We start from the raw sequence: 23,969 nt of genomic DNA, 5'->3' as shown, positions 1-23,969 counted from the left end.
AAACGAAAGGAAAAAGAAAAAAAATTAACGTAAAGAAAAGAAAAAAAATAACGTAAGAAAAAAATGCAAAATAAAAATTAATAATAATAGAAAAAAATATAATAAAAAATTATCTAATCTAAGCAATCAAACAACGAATAGTTGTTAATCACTGTCAATCTTCGGCAACGGCGCCAAAAACTTGGTGCGTTATTTGTAACCCACTAACTTACCGGCAAGTGCACCGGGTCGTACCAAGTAATACGTTACGTGAGTAAGGGTCGATCCCACGAGGATTGATGGACTAAGCAACAATGGTTAAATGATTTACTTAGTTAGACAAACATAAAATGGTTTTGAGATGTTCAAAAGGTTTAAGTTCGAACTCAGAATATCAAAAGGATAGACAAATAAATAAGTTGGGAATAAAATATTGAGAAGGCAGTTAAGGTTTCAGAGTTATCTATTTTCTGGATTGACTTTTCTTATTACCTATTTTAGTCATGCAAGATTTAATTCATGGCAAACTATTTGTGACTAGACTCTAATTCCTTAGACCTTCCTAGTCTCCTCTAAAATTCATCAACTGCCAATTCCTTGGTCAATTAATTCCAATTAGAGGGTGATGATCAAATTCCAGTTTATATGCCACAAGAATCCTAATTGTCCAAAAATAAAGGGATTATATGTCACGTATCCCGTAAAATACAAACAATTAGAAATTCAGGATAATATGTTTTCAAGCTATTGTTCAAGTAAAGAGCTTTTCCAAGTTATACAAGAACTCAAATAGAACATGGGTCATACTTCCGTTCCACCCAAATTTATAAAATAAAGACTGAAAACAATTAATCAAAACATGAATTAAAATAGAAAAATAATATTATCAATCCATACAATAGACAGAGCTCCTAACCTTAACAATGGAGGATTAGTTGCTCATGAAATATGGAATGTAAATTCGTATGGAATAATGTTGTGGAATGTTGTTCTGGAACCACCCTATTGGGATCCCTCTTATAACTAATCCTAATAATTTAAAAATCAAATTTCTAAAATTAAAATTAAAATAATATCTTTTCCTAAAATAAGATTTGAATTTAAATTCAAATTAATTAACAAGTCTTCAGCTGATGGGTGGGGACCACTTGATTTGTCCCTTCTGCAGCTTCTAATCTGTGATTTCTGGGCTAAGAACTGGGTCAAAACAGCCCAGAAATCGCCCCCAGCATTTTTCTGCGTTTTCTGCACGTGGCGCATGTCACGCGTACGTGTCGGTCACGCACACGCGTCGATGGTCCTTTTTCGCGAGTCATGCGTCGCGTCATTTGTGCAGATTCCAGTCCACGCGTTCGTGTCAGACACGCGATCGCGTCATTGCGATTTTCTCCCTTCCGCGCGGTCGCGTGAGCCATGCGTCCGCGTCGGTATTCGCTGGTCATCTCCTTGGTTTCTTCTTTTTCTCTGCAGAAACTTCATCAAATCCATCCGAATGCTACCTAAAATGAATAAAATTGCACAAAACTCAAAATAGCATCCATAGTGGCTAAAATATAATTAATTCTTAATTAAACTCAACAAGTTAGATGCAAATTCACTAGGAAAAGATAGGAAAGATGCTCACGCATCAATAACCAATGGTGTTCTTGAGCTCCTCTCTATCTCTTCCTTGCCTTTGTTGCTCCTCCTTCATAGCTCTTTGGTCTTCTCTAATTTCATGGAGGAGGATGGAATGCTCTTGGTGCTCCACCCTTAGTTGTCCCATGTTGGAACTCGATTCTCCTAGGGAGGTGTTGATTTGCTCCCAATAATTTTGTGGAGGAAAATACTTCCCTTGAGGCATCTCAAGGATTTCTAGATGAGGAATTTTCTTATGCTCTTGTTGAAGTCCATGAGTGGGCTCTCTTGTTTGCTCCATCTTCTTCTTAGTGATGGGCTTTTGAGATGGATCTCTCTATCTCCCATGACTCGAAGGTGGAAGCAATTGCCTTCCCTTTCCTCTTTCTAGAGGTTTCTCCGGTCTTTGGTGCCATTAATGGTTATGGAAAAACAAAAAAATAGCGCTTTTTTCACACCAAACTTAAAAGGTTTGCTTGTCCTCGAGCAAAAGAAGAAAGAAAGGAAGAGAAGAAGAAGAGATGGAGGAGATGGAGGTGTGTGAATGGTTCGGCCAAGGGGTTTTGGTTCGTTATGAAGTGTGAAGCCCTTAGAGTGCAATCCTGGCGTTTAACGCCAGACTGCTGCTTGTTTCTGGCGTTAAACGCCAGCTTTTCTCCCTTTATTGGCGTTTAATGCCAAGTTGGTGCTTGTTTCTGGCATTAAACGCCAGACTGTAGCCTATTTCTGGCATTTAACGCCAGCTTGATGCTTTTTTCTAGCGTTAAATGCCAGTCTGATGCTTCTTACTGGCTTTTAAACGCCAGTAAGCTTATCCTCTAGGTTGTGCTGTTTTTAATGCTGGTTTTCATTCTGTTTTTGATTTTTCAGTTATTTTTGTGACTTCACATGACCATCAACCTACAGGAAACATAAAATAACAATGGAAAATAAATAGATATAATTAAATAACATTGGGTTGCCTCCCAATAAGTGCTTCTTTAATGTCAATAGCTTGACGGTGAGCTCTCATGGAGCCTCACAGATAATCAGAGCAGGGTTGGATCCTCTCAACAGCAAACATAGAGTTTGATTGTGGCTTCCCAACACCAAAATTAGAGTTTGGTTGTGGCCTCCCAACACCAAACTTAGAGTTTGAATGTGGAGGTTTTGTTTGACTCTGTATTGAGAGAAGCTTTTCATGCTTCCTCTCCATGGTTACGGAAGGAGAACTTTGAGTGTTGAATACAAGGTAGTCCTCATTCCACTTAAGGACCAACTCTCCTCTGTCAACATCAATCACAGCTTTTGCTATGGCTAGGAAGGGTCTGCCAAGTGTCTAGGATTATGAAATCAGCAGGGATGTAAAGGCCTTCAACCTTCACTAGCACGTCCTCTACTAGTCCATAAGCCTGTTTCATTGATTTGTGATGAGCGGATAATTTATACACTTTTTGGCATTATTTTTATTATATTTTTAGTATATTTTTATTAGTTTTTATTATATTTTTATTATTTTTTATTTAAAATTAACTTTTCTAGACTTTACTATGATTTTGTGTATTTTTCTGTGATTTCAGGTATTTTCTGGCTGAAATTGAGGGACCTGAGCAAAAATCTGATTCAGAGGCTGAAAAAGGATTGCAGATGCTGTTGGATTCCGACCTCCCTGCACTCAAAATGGATTTTCTGGAGCTACAGAAATCCAATTGGCGCGCTCTCAATTGCTTTGGAAAGTAGATATCCTGGGCTTTCCAGCAATATATAATAGTCCATACTTTGCCCGAGATTTGATGGCCGAAATAGGCGTTCCAAGTCAGCTCAAGAATTCTGGCGTTTAACGCCAGAACTGGCATAAAAACTGGAGTTAAACGCCCAAACTGGCACAAAAACTGGCGTTTAACTCCAAGAAAAGTCTCTACACATGAAAGCTTCAATGCTCAGCCCAAGCATACACCAAGTGGGCCCCGGAAGTGGATTTTTACACTAAACACCCTAGCTTACTCATTTTCTATAACCCTAGGTCACCAGTTCACTATAAAAACTACTTTTAGTGATTCATCTTGTACCTCATGACACTTTACACGTTTCTTATTGTATTCTCTATGGCATGAGTCTCTAAACCCAATTGTTGAGGGTGAGGAGCTCTGCTGTTCTTCATGAATTAATGCAATTACTACTGTTTTCCATTCTGTCACGCTTGCTTCTATTCTAAGATATTCATTCGCACTTCAACCTGATGAATGTGATGATCCGTGACACTCATCATCATTCTCACCTATGAACGCGTGCCTGACAACCACCTCCGTTCTACCTTAGATTGAATGCATATCTCTTAGCCTCATGAGTCAGATCAGAGTCTTCGTGGTATAAGCTAGAATTATTGGCGGCCATTCCTGAGATCTGGAACGTCTAAACCTTGTCTGTGGTATTCTGAGTAGGATCTGGGAAGGGATGGCTGTGACGAGCTTCAAACTCACGATTTTTGGGCGTGTGACAGACGCAAAAGGATCAATGGATCCTATTCCAGCATGATCGAGAACCGACAGATGATTAGCCATGCGGTGACAGCACATTTGGAACGTTTTCACTGAGAGGACGGGAAGTAGCCATTGACAACGGTGATGCCCAACATAAAGCTTGCCATGGAAGGAGCCTTGTGTGCATGAAGAAGAAGATAGTAGGAAAGCAGAGATTCAGAAGATAAAGCATCTCCAAAGCCTCAACCTGTTCTTCATTACTGCATAACAAGTATTTATTTCATGTTCTTTTACTATTTACAATTAAATCTGAGAATTATTGATATCCTGACTAAGAGTTACAAGATAACCATAGCTTGCTTCAAGCCGACAATCTCCGTGGGATCGACCCTTACTCAGTAAGGTATTACTTGGACGACCCAGTGCACTTGCTGGTTAGTTGTGCGGAGTTACAAAAGTGTGATTGTAATTTCATGCATCAAGTTTTTGGCGCCGTTGCCGGGGATTGTTCGAGTTTGGACAACTGACGGTTTATCTTGTTGCTTAGATTAGGAATATTTTATTTTTGTTGGTTTAGAGTCTTTTATTTGAGTTTAGTTTCATATTTTAAGTTTGGTGTCAATTGCATGCTTTTACTCTCTTTTAATTTTTTTGAATTGCATGTTCTTAGTCTTTCTTGATCTTTAAAAATTCTAAGTTTGGTGTCTTCTTTGTTTTTCCTTTAATTTTTCGAAAATATTGTGCTTGATTTTCTAAAAATTTTAAGTTTGGTGTCCTTTGTGCTTTTATTTAATAAAAAAAAAGTTTCAAAAATTGTTCTTGGTGTTCATCTTGATATTCAAAGTGTTCTTGGTGTTCATCTTGACATTCAAGGTTTTCTTGTTTGTTCTCTATGTTTTGATCTAAAATTTCTAAGTTTAGTGTCATTTTGTTATTTTTCTCTTTCCGCATTAAAATTCAAAAATAAAAAAAATATCCTCTCCTTATTTTACTCATAAATTTCGAAATTTTGCATTAATTTAGTCAAATATTTTCAAAATCATATCTTTTTTTTAGTCAAGTCAATATTCTAATTTCAAAATTGATCTTTTCAAATCTTTTTCAAAAATCAAATCTTTTTAATTTCTTCAATCATATCTTTTCAATCATATCTTTTTTTTATTTGCAATCATATCTTCTCAATCATATTTTTTTATTTGCAATCATATCTTCTAAATCATATCTTTTTCAAAATAATTTTCAATCATATCTTTTTAATTGCTAATTTCAAAATCTTTTTAATTAATTAATTAATTTATTTTTCAATTTGCTTTGATTTTATTTTCTTTTAGTTTTCAAAATTTTATTTTATTTTTCATTTATTTTATTTTATTATTTTTGGTCACTTTTAATTAAATAAAATAAATAAAATAAAAATATAATTTAATTGCAATCCACATCATCTCCCTTTTTCCATCATGGACCTAAGTGGAAGTGAACAGTCCAGAAGGACTCTGGGGTCATATGCTAACCCCATTACAGCTGCATATGGGAGTAGCATTTGTATACCTCCCATCAAAGCAAGCAGCTTTGAGTTAAATCCTCAGCTCATTATCATGGTGCAGCAAAATTGCCAGTATTCCGGTCTTCCATAGGAAGAACCTACTGAGTTTCTGGCACAGTTCTTACAAATTGCTGACACAGTACGTGATAAAGAAGTGGATCAGGATGTCTACAGATTATTATTGTTTCCATTTGCTGTAAAAGATCAAGCTAAGAGGTGGTTAAATAACCAACCCACATCAAGAATAAAAACATGGAGACAATTAACAGACAAATTTCTGAATCAATTTTACCCTCCAAGAAGGATGACACAGCTAAGACTGGACATCCAAGGCTTTAAACAAGAAGATCATGAATCCCTTTATAATGCCTGGGAGAGGTACAGAGGGATGCTGATGAACGGATTTTTGACGGTTTAGAAATTCACTAATAAAATCTCGTTGTAAAGTATAGTTTCTAAACCAAGCAATAATCCTTTCATACAAAAAGTTGTTTGTCACTAGTACAAACCCCTAAAATTTATAAACCGAAGTATTGGACCTCGGGTCGTTCTCCCTAGGAATTGTAATGAAGTGTCTTGTTATCGGTTGTGAGTTATATTTGGGATTTTTTAGGATTTTTAGACAAGAATTATAAATGGCAAGAAAAGTAAACTAACAACTATAAAAGGCTCTTGGTAAGGTGTGAGAACTAGAAGTCCTATCCTAGTTATCCTTCTCAATTGTGATGAGAATTGTTCATTGCTACCACTTAGTTAACCCTTACTAAATAAAAGAAAGTCAAGTGGATGAATTGACTTGAGCCACAAGTTCTAGCCAACTCCCAAGGAAAGACTAGCTTTAGTGCACCCCAAACTAATTAGCAATCTCTCCAATTATCAATCAACAAAGGAATTAGATAACTCAAGTGTCACTAATTACTCTACCTAGGCCAAGAGGAACAAAATCTACACTAAAACTAAAAGAGACATTTCAACAAACACATAAAGTGCAATAGAAGTAAACATTATTAAATGCAAGAATTAAAGGAACCTACAACTACAAAAACAAGAGATCAACAATAGAAAAGCAAAGAAGACACATTTATTATGAATTACCCTTATTGAATTGGAGGAATGTAGAAGGAACAATACTAGATCTACAACAAAATATAAGAACAACATAAAGGAAATTACAACAAAAGAATAGAAGAAGATTGAATGTAGCAACAAAGAATTGAGAGATATAAGTGGAAGAAAGCAAAGATCAAAACTTAAATATAAGAACTAAACCTAATCCTAATCCTAATTCTAGAGAGAAGTGAGAGCTTCTCTCTCTAGAAACTAACTCTCACTACTAAACTAAGCTAAAACTAAACTAATGGTAACTAACTTCTAAAGTATGAAAAGTATCCCATTGCCGCTTCAATCCTTGGCTTAAATAGCATCAGAAATGAGTTGGATTGGGCCCACAAGGCTTTAGAATTCGCTGGCCACGTTTTGCTTTAAGTGAACCAGGTGGCAGCAACGGCGCGTGCGCATACTATGCGCGTACGCGTCACCATGCGCGGTTCAAATATAGTAAATCTTATATCGTTTCGAAGCCCCGGATGTTAGCTTTCCAACCCAACTAGAACCGCATCATTTGGATCTCTGTAGCTCAAGTTATGGCCGATTAAGTGCGAAGAGGTCTGGTTGACAGCTTTTGCGTTTCCTTTATTTCTCCATGAGTTCTCCATTTCTACATGCTTTTCCTACATTCCCTTGGTCCAATCCTTGACTCCTAAATCTAAATCACTTAGCAAACATATCAAGGCATCTAATGGAATCAAGGAGAATTAGATTTAGCTATGTTAAGTCCTAAAAAGCATGTTTTCACTCTTAAGCACAATTAAAGGAGAAGTTATAAAACCATGCTATTTCAATGGATAAATGTGGGTAAAAGGGTATAAAATCCCCTAAATCAAGCACATGATAAACCCTAGAAATGGGGTTTATCAACCTCCCCACACTTAAACCAAGCATGTCCTCATGCTTAAACCAAGAATGAAGTAAGGGTATAGCATTTATTCAATGGAAACTAACTAAATGCAATCTACCTATATGCAACTATCTAAATGAATGCAAGTGCTTGGTCAAAATAAATCAATTCCCAAGAAACATATATGCACAAGGGCTAAGGACTAGCAAGTCTAATCCACAATTGAATTGAGTTATTAAATATTTTTACAAACTTGCACGAAAATTATGATCATAGGTGAAAACATGTAATTGAGCATCAAACCCTCGCCGGTAGTGTTTGCACTCTATTCACTCAAGTGTTTAGGGTTGATTCTCTTAATTCTCTTCTAATCATGCTTTATAAGATTTGTTTTTCTTCTAACAATCAGCAAATATTTCATGCATGCATACATATATCATGAGGTCTTTTCATAGGTTGTAATGGGGTTAGGGTCAAGGTAGGATGCATATTTGGTTAAATGAGCTTGGAATTTGAATCTTTGATAAGCTTAAACTTTCCACTTAACCCATATAATAACCTATACAATTAAATTCTACTCTAACTACCCATTCTACTCACTTTTTCACATACTCATGCATCCCTTTTCATTTCACAACACTTATGCATTGATCTTATTGAGCTTCGCTTTGGGGCATTTTGTCCCCTTTTTATTATTTTTCTTCTTTTTTTTTCTTTTCTTTCTTTTTCTATTTTTTTTCTTTTCTTTTCCATATTGTTTTTTCTTTTTCTTTTGTTCTTTTTTTTTTCTCATTTTTTTATTTCTATATACAAGAGCATCAATGCATAAGGATTTACATTTGATCAATACATGAGTATGTACCCAATTCCCAATATTTTCAATAACAATACACAATACCCTTTTATTCACCCAATGTCCCAAGGTTCCCACACTTGAATGATATTCACACACACTAGCCTAAGCTAATCAAAGATCCAAATTAAGGGAGTTAGAAATTTGTCACCCAAGATTGCCGATCGGTCGGACGACCTCCCCACACTTAAAAGTTTGCACCGTCCTCGGTGCACTCAAAGATGAGCAAGGGGGTACGGCGAATCTCCAGATTGCTGCGTGTTCTTAGTCTTGCTTCCATGTTTGCTTGTGGTGCATTTATCATGAAAAACAAAAATACAACACCATAAGATGAGAAGATATAAAAGCAAGGAAGCATACATTGTTGGAATGAGGTGAATCACTAGAATGATGTGGGTGAATTAGTGTGACATTAAGAAATATTAGGTGTGTGAATTCTAAATTGCGCGGTTTAGAATACACATTAGCATAAAAGCTATGTCACAAAAGAAGCATGCACTTCACTTATCCTAGTGTGCTTGAGATGCTTTAAGTGAACTTGTAAGGTAAAACAAGCATTATCGAAGCATAAAAACATTCAAGCCAAACACATATGGATGCATATAATCATGAACACAATGCATTAAGGTAAATGCACAACATCATCCATCAAGAGGTTGCCTAATCGAGGGAAAAGGATCCAAATCACATGATGGCTAGCTACAACATGCAATTCAAAAGAGTTATAAGCTCGAAGACAATTCTCATCACTTGGTATTTTTCAAAAGGTAAGCATGAAGAACTCAAAACCAAGTAACAAAATATAACCTCAATCATAGAATCCAACAAAGATTATCTAAAAACATTCATGCTAAAATAGCATTTAGGCAATAAGGGATATAGCAATGTATAGTAAACAAAGTCAATACTCCAACACTTATGATGAAAAGAGAGAAAAAAAAATGAAAACTAAACTAAAACTAACTAATCAACTAACTAACTAACTAATTAACTAAATAAAATAAATGGTTATCCATGGTGTTTGGAAGTGTTGGATGAGGGGTAGGAGAAGGGAAGAAGAAAGGAGAAGGAAAGAATTGGAAAGAGGATTCTTCATATGGGATATGCCTTGGAAGGATTTTTGACGGTTTATAAATTCACTAATAAAATCTCGTTGTAAAGTATAGTTTCTAAACCAAGCAATAATCCTTTCATACAAAAAGTTGTTTGTCACTAGTACAAACCCCTAAAATTTATAAACCGAAGTATTGGACCTTGGGTCGTTCTCCCTAGGAATTGTAATGAAGTGTCTTGTTATCGGTTGTGAGTTATATTTGGGGTTTTTTAGGATTTTTAGACAAGAATTATAAATGGCAAGAAAAGTAAACTAACAACTATAAAAGGCTCTTGGTAAGGTGTGAGAACTAGAAGTCCTATCCTAGTTATCCTTCTCAATTGTGATGAGAATTGTTCATTGCTACCACTTAGTTAACCCTTACTAAATAAAGGAAAGTCAAGTGGATGAATTGACTTGAGCCACAAGTCCTAGCCAACTCCCAAGGAAAGACTAGCTTTAGTGCACCCCAAACCAATTAGCAATCTCTCCAATTATCAATCAACAAAGGAATTAGATAACTCAAGTGTCACTAATTACTCTACCTAGGCCAAGAGGAACAAAATCTACACTAAAACTAAAAGAGACATTTCAACAAACACATAAAGTGCAAGAAGAGTAGACATTATTAAATGTAAGAATTAAAGGAATCTACAACTACAAAAACAAGAGATCAACAATAGAAAAGCAAAGAAGACACATTTATTATGAATTACCTCTTATTGAATTGGAGGAATGTAGAAGGAACAATACTAGATCTACAACAAAATATAAGAACAACATAAAGGAAATTACAACAAAAGAATAGAAGAAGATTGAATGTAGCAACAAAAAATTGAGAGATATAAGTGGAAGAAAGCAAAGATCAAAACTTAAATCTAAGAACTAAACCTAATCCTAATCCTAATTCTAGAGAGAAGTGAGAGCTTCTCTCTCTAGAAACTAACTCTCACTACTAAACTAAGCTAAAACTAAACTAATGGTAACTAACTTCTAAAGTATGAAAAGTATCCCATTCCCCCTTCAATCCTTGGCCTAAATAGCATCAGAAATGAGTTGGATTGGGCCCACAAGGCTTTAGAATTCGCTGGCCACATTTTGCTTTAAGTGAACCAGGTGGCAGCAACGGCGCGTGCGCGTACTATGCGCGTACGCGTCACCATGCGGGGTTCAACCATATCAAATCTTATATCGTTTCGAAGCCCTAGATGTTAGCTTTCCAACCCAACTGGAACCGCATCATTTGGATCTCTGTAGCTCAAGTTATGGCCGATTAAGTGCGAAGAGGTCGGGTTGACAGCTTTTGCGTTTCCTTTATTTCTCCATAAGTTCTCCATTTCTACATGATTTTCCTACATTCCCTTGGTCCAATCCTTGCCTCCTAAATCTAAATCACTTAGCAAACATATCAAGGCATCTAATGGAATCAAGGAGAATTAGATTTAGCTATTTTAAGTCCTAAAAAGCATTTTTTCACTCTTAAGCACAATTAAAGGAGAAGTTATAAAACCATGCTATTTCAATGGATAAATGTGGGTAAAAGGGTATAAAATCCCCTAAATCAAGCACAAGATAAACCCTACAAATGGGGTTTATCAGATGCTAAGAAAATGCCCCTCTGAAATGTTTTTAGAGTGGGTATAGTTAGACATCTTCTACTATGGGCTTACAGAAAAAGCTCAGATGTCCCTAGACCACTCAGCTGGTGGATCTATACACATGAGAAAAATAATTGAAGAGGCTCAAGAACGCATAGATACAGTTGCTAGAAATCAACATCTGTACTCAAACAGTGAGCCCTCCATAAAAGAAGAGGCTATGGCAGTAACTACTGATCCTAATCCTCAAGAACAGATTGTTGAACTTAATCAGCAATTACTCCTTATGACAAAATAATTAGCAGAATTCAAAGAGATGCTCCAAGACACTAAAAATGCTAACAAGAATATAGAAGCACAATTGAATCACACAAGACAGCAGCTATCTAAACAGATAACAGAAGAATGCCAAGCTGTCCAACTAAGGAGCGGGAAGACATTGAATAACTCAGCTCAAAGTAGCAAAAAGTCAAGAAAGGAACAAATGATAGAGGATGACCAAACCACTGCCCAAAATCCCTCTGAGGACATCAAGAGCCCAGAGAGGAATAACTCTGGCGTTCAAACGCCAGAAAAAGGGGAAAAATGGCGTTAAACGCCCAATGGATGCCCAAATCTGGCGTTCAGATGCCAGAAAAGGGTGGGAACCTGGCGTTAAACGCCCATTCAGCCCCCATTCCTGGCGTTCAAACGCCAATGAGGGATCAGACACCTGCAAGTGGTGATAGTAACCCCTCTAAGAAGGCTTCTCAAACCACTTCTGTAGGGAATAAACCTGCAGCAACTAAGGATGAAGAATATAAAGCCAAGATGCCTTATCCTCAGAAGCTCTGCCAAGCGGAACAGGATAAAAAATTTGCCCGCTTTGCAGACTATCTCAGGACTCTTGAAATAAAGATCCCGTTTGCAGAGGCACTTGAGCAAATACCCTCTTATGCTAAGTTCATGAAAGAGATCTTAAGTCATAAAAAGGATTGGAGAGAAACTGAAAAAGTGTTTCTTACTGAAGAATGCAGTGCAATCATTCTAAAAAGCTTACCAGAAAAGCTTCAAGATCCAGGAAGCTTTATGATACCATGCACATTAGAGGGTGCTTGCACCAAGACAGCTCTATATGACCTTGGAGCAAGTATCAACCTAATACCTGCATCCACTATCAGAAAGCTTGGATTGACTGAAGAAGTCAAACCAACCCGGATATGTCTTCAACTTGCTGATGGCTCCATTAAATATCCATCAGGCATCATTGAGGACATGATTGTCAAGGTTGGGCCATTTGCCTTTCCCACTGACTTTGTAGTGTTGAAAATAGAGGAGCATAAGAGTGCAACTCTCATTCTAGGAAGACCTTTCCTAGCAACTGGACGAACTCTTATTGATGTACAAAAAGGGGAAGTGACCCTGAGAGTCAATGAGGATGAGTTCAAGTTAAATGCTGTCAAAGCTATGCAGCATCCAGACACATTAAATGACTGCATGAGCACTGATATTATTGACTCTTTGGTGGAAGAGATCAATATGACTGAGAGTCTTGAATCAGAGCTAGAGGACATCTTTAAAGATGTTCAGCCTGATTTGGAGGAACCAGAGGAAATAAAAGAACCTCTAAAAATCCCTCAAGAAGAGGAGAAACCTCCTAAACCAGAGCTCAAACCACTACCACCATCCCTGAAATATGTATTTCTGGGAGAGGGTGACACTTTTCCAGTGATCATAAGCTCTGCTTTAAATCCACAGGAAGAGAAAGCACTAATTCAAGTGCTAAGGACACACAAGACAGCTCTTGGGTGGTCCATAAGTGATCTTAAGGGCATTAGCCCAGCAAGATGCATGCACAAAATCTTATTGGAGGATGATGCCATGGCAGTGGCTCAACCACAGAGGCGGCTAAATCCAGCCATAAAGGAAGTGGTGCAGAAAGAGGTCACTAAGTTACTAGAGGTTGGGATTATTTATCCTATTTCTGATAGCCCCTGGGTGAGCCCTGTCTAAGTTGTCCCCAAGAAGGGAGGCATGACAGTGGTTCATAATGAAAAGAATGAACTGGTTCCCACAAGAACAGTTACAGGGTGGCGTATGTGTATTGACTACAGAAGGCTCAATACAGCCACCATAAAGGATCATTTTCCTTTTCCATTCATAGACCAGATGCTAGAGAGACTAGCAGGCCATGAATACTACTGCTTTTTGCATGGCTATTCAGGCTACAACCAAATTACAGTGGATCCTCAAGACCAAGAGAAAACAGTATTCACATGTCCATCTGGAGTATTTGCTTATAGAAGAATACCTTTTGGTCTATGCAATACACCTGCAACCTTTCAGAGGTGCATGCTCTCTATCTTCTCTGATATGGTAGAGAAGTTCCTGGAAGTCTTCATGGATGACTTCTCAGTATTTGGAGACTCATTCAGCTCCTGTCTTGATCATCTAGCACTTGTCTTGAAAAGGTGCCAAGAGACTAACTTGGTCTTAAACTGGGAAAAATGTCACTTTATGATGACTAAAGGAATTGTCCTTGGACACAAAATTTCAAGCAAGGGGATAGAGGTGGATCAAGCCAAGGTAGAGGTAATTGAGAAATTACCACCACTTGCCAATGTTAAGGCAATCAGAAGCTTTCTTGGGCATGCAGGATTCTATAGGAGGTTCATAAAGGATTTTTCAAAAATTGCAAAACCTCTAAGAAACCTGCTAGCTACTGACACGCCATTTGTGTTTGACACAGAGTGTCTGCAGGCGTTTGAGACCCTGAAAGCCAAGCTGGTCACAGCACCAGCCATCTCTGTACCTGACTGTATATTACCATTCGAATTAATGTGTGATGCCAGTGACCATGCCATTGGTGCAGTGTTGGGACAAAGGCATAACAAGCTTCTATACATCATTTACTATGCCAGTCATGTTCTAAATGACGCACAAAAAAACTACACAACCACAGAAAAGGAGTTACTTGCAGTGATTTATGCCATCGACAAGTTTATATCCTATTTAGTAGGTTCAAAAGTGATTGTGTATACTGACCATGCTGCTCTTAAATATCTACTCACAAAGCAGGATTCAAAACCCAGGCTCATAAGATGGGTGTTGCTTCTGCAAGAGTTTGATATAGAAATAAGAGACAGAAAAGGGACAGAGAACCTCGTAGCTGATCACCTGTCCCGGATAGAACCAGTAGCAGGGCCGTCCCTCCCTCCTACTGAGATCTCTGAGACCTTTCCGGATGAGCAACTTTTTTCCATTTAGGAAGTGCCATGGTTTGCAGACATTGCAAATTATAAAGCTGTGAGGTTCATACCCCAAGAGTACAGCAGGTTGCAAAAGAAAAAACTAATTTCTGATGCAAAGTACTACTTATGGGATGAACCATATCTCTTTAAGAGATGTGCAGACAGAATGATCTGCAGATGCGTCCCTAGAGAGGAGACACAGAAGATCCTGTGGCATTGCTATGGATCACAGTATAGAGGACATTTCAGAAGTGAGTGAACAGCCACTAAAGTCCTCCAATGTGGCTTCTATTGGCCTACTCTCTATAGAGATGCCCGAGAGTTTGTGCGTAACTGTGACAGTTGCCAAAGAGCTGGTAACTTGCCTCATGGTTATGCCATGCCTCAACAAGGGATCTTAGAGATTGAGTTGTTTGATGTATGGGGTATTGACTTCATGGGTCCTTTCCCACCCTCATAGTCAAACACTTACATTCTGGTGGCAGTAGACTACGTATCTAAATGGGTGGAAGCAATTGCCACACCCACTAATGATACCAAGACTGTGCTAAAGTTCCTCCAAAAATATATTTTCAGCAGATTTGGTGTTCCCAGAGTACTAATCAGTGATGGGGGCACCCATTTCTGCAATAAACAGCTTTACTCTGCTATGGTTCGATATGGAATTAGCCACAAAGTAGCAACTCCGTATCATCCACAGACAAATGGGCAGGCTGAAGTCTCTAACAGAGAATTAAAGAGAATCCTAGAATGGACTGTAATTGCCCGTAGAAAGGATTGGGCAAAGAGCTTGGATGATGCTCTGTGAGCATACAGAACAGCATTCAAGACTCCTATAGGAACTTCTCCATACCAGCTTGTGTATGGCAAGGCCTGTCATCTGCCCATGGAACTAGAACATAAAGCCTACTGGGCAACCAGATTCCTAAACATGGATGCTAAGTTAGCTGGTGAGAAAAGATTGCTCCAGCTAAATAAGCTAGAGGAGTTCAGACTCAATGCTTTTGAAAATGCAAAAATTTATAAGGAAAAAGCAAAAAATGGCATGACAAGAAATTGTCATCCAGAGTCTTTGAGCCAGGACAAAAAGTTCTGTTGTTCAACTCTAGGCTCAGATTATTCCCCGGGAAATTAAAATCCCGGTGGAGGGGACCATATGTGATTACAGGAGTGTCACCATATGGATATGTTGAGCTTCAAGATATTGATTCTGATAAAAAGTTCGTTGTTAATGGACAGAGAATCAAACATTATCTTGAAAGCAATTTTAAGCAAGAATGCTCAAAACTGAGGCTTGAATGAAGCTCAATAAAGGTCCAGCTAAAGACAATAAAGAAGCGCTTGCTGGGAGGCAACCCAGCCATTAGCAAGTTATTTGTCTTAATTAATACTTGTAGAAGTTTGATATACATTTTTCTTCAAAGGTTAATCATCAAAATTGAAGGAATTCACAGAGTTACAGAAGGATTCAGTGCAAAAAGCAGAGAAAAGGAGCTTGCTTGCAAGAAAACGCCAGTAAAGGGCATTTTGGGTGTTAAACGCCAGAATGGGTATCATTCTGGGTGTTTAACGCCAGTAAAGGTACCATTTTGGGCATTAAACGCCAGAATGGGTACCATTCTGGGCATTTAACGCCAGAATTGCAGCATCTTGGGCGTTCAGAAAAACGCCCAGTGATAAAGGGGTTTCTGGCATTTAACGCCAGCCAGGGTACCTGGCTGGGCGTTAAACGCCCATAATGGCCAACAATTGGGCGTTAAACGCCATAATGGATACCATTCTGGGTGTTTAACGCCAGAAAGGCAGGGGAAGGAAATTTTGTTTTCAACTTCAAATTTTTTCGAATTTTCATGTTTTGATTCATACTTTTCTGCATAAACATGTTTCAAACTTTCATCATTCACCCTCAATTTTCAAAAATTCAAACATTTTCTAAATCTCTTTTCAATTTTTTTTCAAATCCTTCCCAAATCTTCTTCAAAAACTTAATTATCTTCTTAATTTCTTTCCAAATCTTTTTCAATTACAAATCTCATCTTTTTCATATCATGATTTTATTTTCTTCCATCAATCATATCTCTATGTCATATCTCTTTCAAATTTTTTGAAATCCCTCTCCTCCTTCTATAAATATACATTCGGCCATCCCGTCCTCTACACTATTCGAATTTGCCTCTTCTCCTCTCTCTCCCCTTTCCTTTCTTTTGCTTGAGGGTGAGCAAACCTCTAAGTTTGGTGTGTTTTTCCGTGATCACTGAGCTAAGACTCATCAAGATCATGGCACCTAAGGGAAAACAAACCAAATCAAGAGGCAAGAAAGAGAATACTCCAAAGAGTCTTTGGAATCAAGAGAGGTTCTTAACCAAAGAACATGCAGACCATTACCACAAAATAATGGGTCTGAGGTCAGTGATCCCGGAAGTTAAATTCAATCTGAAAGAGGATGAATATCCGGAGATCCAAGAGCAAATTCGAAACAGATGATGGGAAATTCTAGCCAATCCTAAGACAAAGGTTGGAAGAAACATGGTTCAGGAATTTTACTCAAATCTGTGGCTGACAGATAAGCAGAGAATAACTGGAACTGCCTTTCATACCTATCGAACCATGGTCAGAGGGAGGCTTATTTACTTCCATCTGGACAAAATAAGAGAGATCTTTAAATTGCCTTAACTACAAGATGATCCAGAATCCTTTAATAGGAGAATGGTGGGAGTAGATAAGGGGTTGGATCAAGTTCTAGAGGACATATGCCTCCCTGGAACTAAGTGGATAACCAATTCAAAAGGTGTCACAAACCAACTCAAGAGAGGAGATCTCAAACCAGTTGCAAGAGGATGGTTGAACTTCATTGGGCGTTCTATATTGCCCACTAGCAACCGCTCTGAGGTCACTATCAAAAGAGCAGTGATGATTCATTGTATTATGCTTGGAAAAGAAGTGGAGATTCATCATCTGATTTCTTGTGAGATTTACACAATTGCAAACAAGAACTCCACTGAAGCCAAACTGGCCTACCCAAGCTTAATTTCTCTGCTATGTAAAGATGCTGGGGTGAGGATGGAAGTAGATGAATTCATCCCAATCGAACACTCAATCACCAAGAAGTCAATGGAAGAACAAGTGCAAGACAACTCCATCAACAGGAGGGCGCAGGAGTTCCTCCCAGAAATTCCTGAAATTGACTACTGGACCCGCCTAGAAGCATCCGTTACCATGCTGCAAGAAGCTATGGAACAACTTAAGGAAGAACAGCAGAATCAAAACTGCATGCTCTGCAAACTGCTGAAGGAACAGGAGAAGCAAGGGCGTGAGCTACAGGAGCTGAAGCGCCAGAAGCTCTCCCTTGAAGGACCAAGCACCCCACAAATTGAGGGAGCATGCACTCCTCAAAATCAAGGTTGTTGAGTCCTAACTCTGTGATAACCTTTATTATTAAGAGTCTATTTTAAGAGTCATTTATTCTTCTGCTTTTAATTTTCTGTCTTCTATTATTATGGGTCTGCGCTTATATTTATTTTTTTGAGTCTTATTTTTATTCCATAATCAAAAAAAATTTAAAGTTTATGTCTTAAAGCTATGAATGTCCTATGAATCCATTACCTTTCTTAAATAAAAAGTATTTTTAATTGAAAAAGAAAAAGAAGTACATGAATTTTGAATTTTAAAACAGTTTAATTATTTTGATGTGGTGGCAATACTATTGTTTTCTGAATAAATGCTTGAACAGTGCGAATTTTTGAAGATGATTGTTTATGAATGTTAAAATTGTTGGCTCTTGAAAGAATGATGGGAAAAGGAAAAATGTTATCTGATGATCTGAAAAATCATAAAATTGATTCTTGAAGCAAGAAAAAGCAGTGAAAAGCTTGCAAAAAAAAAGAGAAAAGAAAAAGAAAGAAAAAGAAAAGCAAGCAGAAAAAGTCAATACCCCTTTAAACCAAAAGGCAAGGGTGATAAAAAGGATCCAAGGCTTTGAGCAGCAGTGGATTGGAGGGCCCAAAGGAATAAAATCCTGGCCTAAGCGGCTAAACCAAGCTATCCTTAACCATGTGCTTGTGGCGTGAAGGTGTCAAGTGAAAGCTTGAGACTGAGCGGTTAAAGTCGAGGTCCAAAGCAAAAAGAAGAGTGTGCTTAAGAACCCTGGACACCTCTAATTGGGGACTCTAGCAAAGCTGAGTCACAATCTGAAAAGGTTCACCCAGTTATGTGTCTGTGGCATTTATGTATCCGGTGGTAATACTGGAAAACAAAGTGCTCAGGGCCACGGCCAAGACTCATAAAGTAGCAGTATTCAAGAATCAACATACATAACTAGGAAAATCAATAACACTATCTGGATTCTGAGTTCCTATAGATGCCAATCATTTTGAACTTCAAGGGATAAAGTGAGATGCCAAAACTGTTCAGAAGCAAAAAGCTAATAGCCCCACTCATCTAATTAATACTAATCTTCATAGATGTTTTTGGAATTCATTGTATATTCTCTTCTTTTTACCCTATTTGATTTTTAGTTGCTTGGGGACAAGCAACAATTTAAGTTTGGTGTTGTGATGAGCGGATAATTTATACGCTTTTTGGCATTGTTTTTAGTATATTTTTAGTATATTTTTATTAGTTTTTATTATATTTTTATTAGTTTTTATTTAAAATTCATTTTTCTGGAATTTACTATGAGTTTGTGTGTTTTTCTGTGATTTCAGGTATTTTCTGGCTGAAATTGAGGGACCTGAGCAACAATCTGATTCAGAGGCTGAAAAAGGACTGTAGATGCTGTTGGATTCTGACCTCCCTGCACTCCAAGTGGATTTTCTGGAGCTACAGAAGCCCAATTGGTGTGCTCTTAATTGCATTGGAAAGTAGACATCTTGGGCTTTCCAGCAATTTTTAGAAGTCCATACTTTGCCCGAGCTTTGATGGCCGAAATAGGCGTTCCAAGTCAGCTCAAGAATTCTGGCATTTAACGCCGGAACTGGCATAAAAACTGGAGTTAAACACCCAAACTGGCACAAAAGCTGGTGTTTAACTCCAAGAAAAGTCTCTACACATGAAAGCTTCAATGCTCAGCCCAAGCATACACCAAGTGGGTCCCGGAAGTGGATTTTTACACTAAACACCCTAGCTTACTCATTTTCTGTAACCCTAGGTCACCAGTTCACTATAAAAAACTACTTTTAGTGATTCATCTTGTACCTCATGACACTTTACACGTTTCTTATTGTATTCTCTACGGCATGAGTCTCTAAACCCCATTGTTGGGGGTGAGGAGCTCTGCTGTTCTTCATGAATTAATGCAATTACTACTGTTTTCCATTCTATCACGCTTGCTTCTATTCTAAGATATTCATTCGCACTTCAACCGGATGAATGTGATGATCCGTGACACTCATCATCATTCTCACCTATGAACGCGTGCCTGACAACCACCTCCGTTCTACCTTAGATTGAATGCATATCTCTTAGCCTCATGAGTCAGATCAGAGTCTTCGTGGTATAAGCTAGAATTATTGGCGGTCATTCCTGAGATCCGGAACATCTAAACCTTGTCTGTGGTATTCTGAGTAGGATCTGGGAAGGGATGGCTATGACAAGTTTCAAACTCGTGATTTTTGGGTGTGTGACAGACGCAAAAGGATCAATAGATTCTATTCCAGCATGATCGAGAACCGACAGATGATTAGCCGTGCGGTGACAGCATATTTGGAACGTTTCACTGAGAGGACGGGAAGTAGCCATTGACAACGGTGATGCCCAACATAAAGCTTGCCATGGAAGGAGCCTTGTGTGCATGAAGAAGAAGATAGTAGGAAAGCAGAGATTCAGAAGACAAAGCATCTCCAAAGCCTTAACTTGTTCTTCATTACTGCATAACAAGTATTTATTTCATGTTCTTTTACTTTTTACAATTAAATCTGAGAATTATTGATATCCTGACTAAGAGTTACAAGATAACCATAGCTTGCTTCAAGCCGACAATCTCCGTGGGATCGACCCTTACTCAGTAAGGTATTACTTGGACGACCCAGTGCACTTGCTGGTTAGTTGTGCGGAGTTGCAAATCCAATGGCAGGAATTGAGATGCTTCTTCCATAGAAATTAGAAGAGGGTGCAATAAAGTCACCAAGCATCTTCCTTGCATCTCCACCATTGTTATTGGGTTCGGCCATGTCTCCTTCTTTTTCGAAAATTTCTGTCAGGTCCTCTCTGGAGGATTGTGCTTTAGCTTCTCTTAGTTTTCTCTTAAGAGTCCTTTCAGGTTCAGGATCAGCTTCAATAAGAATGTCTCTATCCCTGTTCCTGCACATATGAAAAAGAAGAGAACAGAAAAGAAGAGAAATCCTCTATGTCACAGTATAGAGATTCCTTTATGTGAGTAGAAGAAGAGAAGAATAGAAGAAGGAGAAGAGAGAGAGAGAATTTCGAATTTTAAAAAGAATAAAAGGAAAATATTTTTGTTTTTATTTTAATTATTAGTTAGAATTCAAAAATTAAAAAGAGAAATAAAATTAAAATTAAAATTTGAAACAATTAGTTAATTAAAAAGAATTTTGAAAAAGTGGGTAGGAGTTTTCGAAAATTAGAGAGAGAATATTAGTTAGGTTGTTTTGAAAAAGATATGATTGAACTAGAAAACTTTTAAAATCAAATAAAAAGTCAAGTAGTTAATTGAAAAAGATTTGAAAATCAAATTTGAAAAGACAGGAAGTTAGAAAAGATTTTGAAAATTGATTTTTTGAAAAAGATATGATTTGAAATCATTTTGAAAAAGATTTGAAAAGGAAATTAAAAAGATTTGATTTTTGAAATTAAAGTTGATTACTTGACTAATAAGAAATTAAAAGATATGATTATAGAATTTAAAGATTGGTCCTTTCTTAATAGACAAGTAATAACTTGAAAGTTTTTGAATCAAAACATTAGATGATAGCAATTAATTTCGAAAATATTAGATGCAAATAAGAAAAAATTTTGAAAATTAATTTTGATATTTTAAAAAATATTAAGAAAAAAATTGAAAAAGATTTGATTTTTGAAAAAGAATTAAAAAAGATACGATTTTGAAATTTATGGGTAAAATAAGGGAAAGATATTTTTTTTTTGAATTTTCAATGAAGAAAGAGAAAAACAACAATTTGAAACAAAACATAAAAATTATGAATCAAAACAACTAATGCATGCAAGAACACTTTGAATATCAGGATGAATACCAAGAACACTTTGAATGTCAAGATGAACACTAAAACTTATTTTTGAAAATTTTTTTAAGAAAAGAAAAATATGCAAGACACCAAACTTAGAAATTTTCAAACTTTAGACACTAACAAATTGAAAATACATATGAAAAACAAGAAAAGTCACAAAACATGATAATGCAAAGATCAAACAAAGAAGATCATCAAGAACAACTTGAATATCATGAAGAACACAATGCATGAGTTTTCAAAAATTTTCAGGAAATTAAAAGGATGCAATTTACACCAAACTTAAAAATTGACACTAGACTCAAACAAGAAACATCAAATTATTTTTGGTTTCATGATTTTATTAATTATTTTTGGATTTTTCGAAAATAAAAATAATAAAAACAAAAAGCTTAAAATTAAAATAAAATTACCTAATCTGAGCAACAAGATGAACCGTCAGTTGTCCAAACTCGAACAATCCCCAGCAACGACGCCAAAAACTTGGTACGCACATTCATAATCTCAATTTTTTTTCACAACTCCGCACAAGTAACCAGCAAGTGCACTGGGTCATCCAAGTAATAAACCTTACGTGAGTAAGGATCGATCCCACAGAGATTGTCGGCTTGAAGCAAGCTATGGTCATCTTGTAAATCTCAGTCAGGCAGATTCAAATGGTTATGGGATTTTGATAATTAAAATATAAATAACAAAAAATAAGATAGAGATACTTATGTAATTCATTGGTGAGAATTTCAGATAAGCGTATGGAGAATCTTTGTTCCTTCTGAACCTCTGCTTTCCTACTGCCTTCATCCAATCATTCATACTCCTTCCCATGGCAAGTTGTATGTTGGGCATCACCGTTGTCAATGGCTACTTCCCGTCCTCTCAGTGAAAATGGTCCAAATGCGCTGTCACCGCACGGCTAATCATCTGTCGGTTCTCGATCATGTTGGAATAGGATCCAGTGATCCTTTTGCGTCTGTCACTACGCCCAACACTCGCGAGTTTGAAGCTCATCACAGTCATCCCTTTCCAGATCCTACTCGGAATACCACAGACAATGTTTAGACTTTCCGGATCTCAAGAATGGCCACCAATAATTCTAGCTTATACCACAAAGACTCCGATCTTTCGGAATGGAGGCTAAGAGATAAACGCTCAATCCAAGGTAGAACGGAAGTTGTTGTCAGGCACGCGTTCATAGGTTGAGAATAGTGATGAGTGTCACGGATCATCATATTCATCATGGTTAAAGTGCAAGCGAATATCTTAGAATAGGAATAAGCTTGAATTGAATAAGAAAACAATAATACTATGCATTAATTCATGAGGAATAGCAGAGCTCCACACCTTAATCTATGGTGTGTAGAAACTCTACCGTTGAAAATACATAAGTGATGAAGGTCCAGGCATGGCCGAATGGCCAGCCCCCTAAACGTGATCTATCAACATAAAATTATTCAAAGACTAACCAGAGATATAAAATAAATCACTAAAAGTAGTTTTTATACTAAACTAGTAGCTAAGGTTACATAAGATAAGTAAATGATGTAGAAATCCACTTCCGGGCCCACTTGGTGTGTGCTTAGGCTGAGCATTGAGCTTTCATGTGTAAAGACTCTTTTTGGAGTTAAACGCCAGGTTGTAGCCTGTCTCTGGCGTTTAACTCTGGTTAGCAACCTGTTTCTGGCGTTTAACTTCAGAATATGGCAGGAAGTTGGTGTTTGAATGCCAGTTTGCGTCATTAAAACTCGAGAAAAGTATGGACTATTATATATTGTAGGAAAGCCCTGGATGTATACTTTCCAAGGCAATTGAGAGCGCGGAAATTGGGCTTCTGTAGCTCCAGAAAATCCATTTCAAGTGCAGGGAGGTCAGAATCCAACAGCATATGCAGTCCTTCTTCAGCCTCTGAATCAGATTTTTGCTCAAGTCCCTCAATTTCAACCAGAAAATACCTGAAATCACAGAAAAATACACTAACTCATAGTAAAGTCCAGAAATGTGATTATTATTTAAAAACTAATAAAAAGATAGTAGAAACTAACTAAATTATACTAAAAACTACCTAAAAACAATGCCAAAAAGCGTATAAATTATCCGCTCATCAGTCTTGAAAGGAAGCTCATTATTTCAACTAAGCAAAACATACATGCAAGAAATTATTATCATGTAATCTATCCTATCTAACAAAAGAAAAATAACATATTGGTGTTAACAGAGAGAGAAATTACCTCCGGAAGTCAGGTACTGAACTCCCCACACTTAAGGCTTGGCACGGTCCTCCATGCCATCAGTAAGGAGCAAGGCAGGGCTGGTAGTGTCACCTCCACTATCGGGCTCGTCATGGCTCCCAGTGCTGGTAGGTGAAGTAGAGTCCGGCATATCCTTCTCTTCTGGGGTGGGTGAGCACGAGCAATGAGCTCCTTTAGATAGGTGTACCGGCGCTT

The sequence above is a fragment of the Arachis ipaensis genome, chromosome B10 (assembly GCF_000816755.2).
Source record: "Arachis ipaensis cultivar K30076 chromosome B10, Araip1.1, whole genome shotgun sequence".
Classification (NCBI taxonomy): domain Eukaryota; kingdom Viridiplantae; phylum Streptophyta; class Magnoliopsida; order Fabales; family Fabaceae; genus Arachis; species Arachis ipaensis.
Note: the sequence above shows the minus strand (reverse complement) of the source record.